Source organism: Ostrinia furnacalis, unplaced genomic scaffold (genome assembly GCF_004193835.3).
Source record: "Ostrinia furnacalis isolate ACB-3 unplaced genomic scaffold, ASM419383v2 OfSCF4630, whole genome shotgun sequence".
Classification (NCBI taxonomy): Eukaryota; Metazoa; Arthropoda; class Insecta; order Lepidoptera; family Crambidae; genus Ostrinia; species Ostrinia furnacalis.
This window is the reverse complement of record NW_021134869.1, coordinates 120,763-126,835: the sequence shown is the minus strand read 5'-3', so window position 1 is coordinate 126,835 and position 6,073 is coordinate 120,763.

Here is a 6,073-nt window from a genome sequence, read left to right as displayed (position 1 = left end):
TGGACCGACGATCTATTGAAGATCACGGGAGGTGCCTGAATGCGGGCGGCGCAGGACCGGTCTTTGTGGAAATCCTTGGGGGAGGCCTTTGTCCAGCAATAGACGTCAATAGGCTGAAACGACTACTTTTTATTATTTACTTCTGAGTGTATCCTTACTGTTTTCTAGACAGATACCAGTGCCCTAATTCACGTATGATGACACAGTCAAAATCTCGATGACGTTCAGAAGTCGTGCCATTGAAAAACAGTTCTAAATCCGTATTCACAAGGGTCATTTCGATAGAATGATTACCCGATAGGATCGCAACTCGACGATTTGTTGTCGTTGAAGTTTTGTTACGTGAATAAGAGTAGGCGCACACCGTTGATTTTTCGTCGGCCGATAGTTTAGTCGGGCAGTTGATCAGTATGGGCATGTATAGGAGTGCGCACACTACGCCGATTCGATTTGGCCGATTCTTCATACAATTTAAAATCGGACGCAACTATCGGCCAACTAAAAATCAACGTTGTGCGCCTATTCTAAGGCTACAGTAGTAGGGGCGACGCCACACCTGTAGGCATTCAAGCCGTTCTAAAGTGATTACAGACGCGTTTACTGAAGCGAAACGTTAGCGATGCACTTTCAAACTAAATGCGACTCAACTGTTTGTTGCTTCTTAAGTTAGTTATTTGCTGCACGTTACTCATCGGTTTAAATTCAAATTCTTTATTACTATGTTGTTGTATGTTAGGCCCTTTTCAGAGCACTTAGACACGTCCTAAATAAAGCTTTCCTTAATCACTACGCCCGTATTCACAAACATTATTATGAGGTCTCAAAGTGCGCGTGCACGCACTGGGTGATACACGAACCAATCACAGAGCTCTGTTCAATGCTGTGCATTCGATTTTGCTGCTTCACTTATGCAAGTACCGTTTGTAAATACGGGTGTGAGTTTCTTGCGCTGCTTCTTCTCACCACTGGCCCATTTGTTGTCCCGAAGCAGTGGGGTTATTACAAGGACGTGTAAAAGTGCTATTTTGATAGACATACACTAACATTACGTGCATATACACGTACACACACAAGTAAAGCTCACTCATTTTCGTGAGTTGCAAGAACTATACCTGACTTACTTGACTTAAGGTCCTATGTCCCCTAGATGGGGCAGAGGGCGTCCACAACAGTCCTCCATCGCGTTCGGTCTTGAGCTTCGCGTTTGATCTCGCTCCAAGTCTTGCCGATCTTTTTCACCTCGTCTGCCACAGTGCGCCGCCAAGTTTGCTTGGGGCGACCACGTTTGCGTTTTCCTTGGGGGTTCCAATCCAGAGCCTGCTTGGGGATGTGATCGGGATCCCTTCGGAGAGTGTGGCCAATCCAGTTCCACTTGCGGCGCTTGATCTGCTGGTCGATCGGAATTTTGTGGCAGCGTTCTCTAACTATACCTACTCAAGTCATTTTTTGTTTGTGGTTCAAATATGTTACACTCAAACACTAGCATTGTGTGCGAAGGATATTAACCTAAATGAGGTTGAACGCTATCATTTCTTATTGCCCCCTAGGGGACCATAACAACAGTGCATTCAGTGAGTCTCTCTTTCGCCATTATAAGAGGCCCCAGGCCCCTTTTCACGCCAACGTCGTCGTTCTTATGTATAACATAACTTAAAGGGTATTAAAATAGGAAAAGCCCCGAAGATACAATAATTGTTTTTTTTTTTATGCTAGACAAGGCAGGTATTTGACCGCAATCGCACCTGTGTACCTACCATGAGTTTACGTTAGGTGTGCTCGCTAGCGAGTACGTCAAAAATCTCTATGAAGATTTTGTTTCTTGAAAGTAGCCGCTAGGGGCGCTGCACAATATGTCATACAATTAAATGTCAATTTTTTACGCAGTCGCTAGCGAGCACACCTAACGTAAACTCATGGTAAGCACACTGGTGTTAAGTGAGATGCAGTCTAGGATGGTACATAATATCTGTAAGTGCCTATTCACTCTCGCCTTGAAAACGCCCGGATTATAGTGTTCGGATTATTGTGTGTTATTTCTTTACGAAAAGTACGAGTACATACTTATTGAAACTTGACTTTGAATATGTTAAAAATTTAACAACTTGCTAATTAGATATTGAGACAAGAATCAAGATTGATTGTGTAACGAAAATCCTTCTTGTGAAACCATCTTTATTTCTTATCAAATCCAATAGTGACTGAGTTTCTTGCGCTGCTGTTTCTCAGCACTGTCCCATTTATTGTCCCGAAGCAGTGGTAGGGTTATTACTGGGACGTTTAAAAGTGCTTTTTAAAAGTCTGCTTGCAAAAATAAAATGAGTTTTACAAGTTTTGAGTTTATTGATGTCGTCGGTCCACCTTGTGGGTGGACATCCCATGCTGCGTTTTCCGGTACGCGGCCTCCACTCCAGAACCTTGCTGCCCCATCGGCCGTCAGTTCCGCGTACTATGTGCCCTGCCCATTGCCACTTCAGTACCTCTAGCATGAACAGCTTTCGTCTTCGAATCGTTTGCGTACTCGATAAAATTCGATACTCAGTCTTCGAATTAAACAATAACGTGACAATTTTGATTCTCAAAATAAGTTTCGTGCAACCACATCTCATATTAAGTTCACTTTACGACACGTTCACAAGGGCGCTGTTGTAGTTTTCTTACTAAATCTTTTGATGGCGATTCGCGTACGCAAACGATTTGAACTCGAAAGTTATTCGTGTTAGCCGTACAGCTTGCTAATCATTCGGGCTTTGTCAGCGACTTTAGTTCGTTTACGGATCTCCTACCGCAGGCCGCTACCAACCGGGCAACATGAAAAGCATTGGGGGAGGCCTATGTTCAGCAGTGGTGGATGATGATGATGATGAGTACTAGCAATATTACATACCTACAATCTACACAACATAATAAAGTTTTAATCAGAAATAAAAATCCGACCCAACAATAAGAACCTACACCTCCACGGAGACACGTCAGATCTGTCGTTTAGCCTGTAACTAGTATGCTAGGCATTTCCCCAAATCTCTAAGACTATTTGACGATTTCCCGAAAGACCGTTATCCCCCAGGAATACAAAACAGCGACCCTCCTGGATACGAAGACAGGGTTATATTCTACTATCGTTAACGCTGAGAGAAACGTTTGAGGTTAAGAGCAATCTGCGCTCAACCTCAATCGTTTGTCCGGTGAAGCTGAGAAAGTCGGCGGCTATCAGCACAGTCCTTCCGGAAAAAAAAAAACTGAGAGAAACGACCAATTATATTGCAAGTGAACAGTATTGTATAATGGAAATGGACAGCATTTTAAAGAGATTGACATTAAATGAACTACAAACTAGAAGCAATAGTTTTTTTTTGTTTATAAGAGAAAAAAAAAGATTATTTCCACATTATTTTAACCGTTTTTTTATCTTATCATGGCAGCTATTTACATGCTTTATGTTTAATAGGACTAGTCCTGCTGACTTAAAATAAAAACGTTATGGAGTCGCTTTACACCAATAGCTAACGAGGGTCATGCACGATTAAAATTTTCGCACTCTTTCTTCTGATGTCTACTGGTATATTCAAACAATAGATAGCGTTACTTAGAGTAGAATAGATCAGACATATTCTGTTACCTCCTAAGGCTTAGCCCTCTGATGCCCCACGTCTGCTCGCTAGAGGCAGTCCTAAAGGTGCTTCTCTTTAAAACGTCGGTTTATACGACAATTTGTGCGTTTTATTCCCTTTTTTATTCTCAGAGAAGAGAATGGCTGCGATTTTTAGTGACGGTTCGTATGGAAGTTACTTTTTAAGACGCGGCAATAAAAGCGCTGGAGAAAGAATGGATGCTTGAATTATTCTGAACGCCTCGACATTAAACTGTTTAGGTATCTTTACAATAATGGCCTACACACGTTGATGTTATTTTTATTCATTTTTAACTGACAGCCATTTGTAGAGAGTTGGCGGCGGTTCTTACTGAATATTGATGGCATTATTTATATTTATAAAAGAGAAAAATCACTGATTGACTGACTCACTGATCACAAAATCTCAGAAACTACAAGTGCTAGGAGTCTCAAATTTTGCATGGGGTTGCTTTTAGAACGTAGGTGCTCACTAAGACGGGATTTTGGAATTCAACCCATAAGGGGGTAAAACGGGATCCACGCGTACGAAGTCGTGGGCGGCCGCTAGTAAGGCATAAGGAGTAAGGACTATGAAAGTGCTGATACCTTTTAAGGATCAGTTTACTAATGAATTATTTGTAGTATTGCCTATTTATTTATATGAGAAGAGTTTTGAATCAAACGCTTACAAAGCAGAGTTACTTTCACAAACGATGCTTGCTTAAGTGAAGCATCAAATCGAACGTACAGCGTTGAATAGAGCTCTATGATTGGTTCGTGTGTCACCCTGTCCACGCGCACTGTGAGACCTCATAACATGTTAGCGAATACGGGCGTATATCCACTAAGAAGTGATGGAAGCTTTTGTAAGCTTTTGACATACCTAATATGTCATCCCAAAGTGGGTCCACTTACGTGAAAATAAGAAAAGACATTATATTATAGTTTACTCAATTTTTTGGTCAAGAGAAGCTCATATTAAGGTGAGATTAGATTTTAATATTAGCCCATAACACACGATGAAAGGAGGCGAAACCATGAAAAGAACCGTAATTCGTAAGGAAAACCATTAAATGAAATGTGGGCTCAGAATTTTGGAGTTACGCAGGAAGATTATGTGAACCTCATCACTAATCACATTTATCTTCTGTATTGAGTAGTTTTTTCATTACTTGTTTTATTTGTCATTGTTTTCATTTTAATTAAACTAATCCACTATACCTGGCTATTTACATAATTTTGTGAGCAAGAGCTAAACTATTTGTCTATGTATCATTAAACAGTTTGTATCTCTGTATCGATAGATGAAAATTGTTGGTATCTGTTTCTAAGTGCTAAAGTTGAAATAATTTGTTTATCATTTTAGACAAAGTGTATTTTAAATCAAACCCATAATTCATGATTTCAAATATCAAAACAGAAGATTAAAGTCAGTGTGTTCAATGCTGAGAAAATATGCTTGGTCACCACTTATGTGTGATTAAAATATTTAAAAAACCCACACAGGTGATGCCGTGTCGTCCTTACCCGGTCGTTATCACGGCCACCGCCCTCCGTGATTGATGCTACACACTTGAGGGTGTTCATCACGTACGCAGGGTGTTACCGGTGTTAGCGGGGAAAACTGATCAATTTGTTGTAAAGAGTGTGTGATATGTAGGTGTCGATATAGGAGACTAGCGGTCGCCATCGACTCCGTACCCGTTTTACCCCCTTTGGGGTTGATTTTTGCAAAATCACGTCTTGAAATGAGCACCTACGCTCTAAAAGGAACCCCCATGCAAAATTGAGACTCATAGCTCTTGTAGTTTCTGAGATTTCGTGATGAGTGAGTCAGTCAGTCAGTCAGTGTCCTTTCGCTTTTATAGACAGATTATGAGTATACGGAATACTCATAGGTCCTGTCGCTTCGTCCTTACCCGGTCGTTATCACGGCCACCGCCCTCCGTGATTGATGCCGCACACTTGAGGGCGTTCATCACGTACGTAGGTTATCGCGGGGGTGTTACCGGTTGCTAGCGGGGGAAACTGATTAATTTGTAGTACAGAGTGTGATATTGTACAGCTGTCAAGATAGGACGTACGTTGTGTTGCAAGTTCCATGTATTACAACTAAAGGTGCTACGAGTAAACAATAAAAAAAACTCATGAAACTCATTTATTTCTGCAATTAAAAAAAACTTTTACACGTCCCAGTATTAACCCTACCAAGGCTGCTTCGGGACAATAAATGGGCCAGTGCTGAGAAGAAGCAGCGCAAGAAACTATTTATTGCAATGCAACATATTACGCCGTTCATCTGAATTAGATGACCAATGATTGTAGAGAATTACACTGTGATATTGATTATCACATGGAATAATGTTGACAAAAATATAGTAATAGAGAAAAATCACGTCGCATTGCAAAGATTTCATGTTATAATAATATTATGACAGATTGTAACACCCTATATCAGTGGTT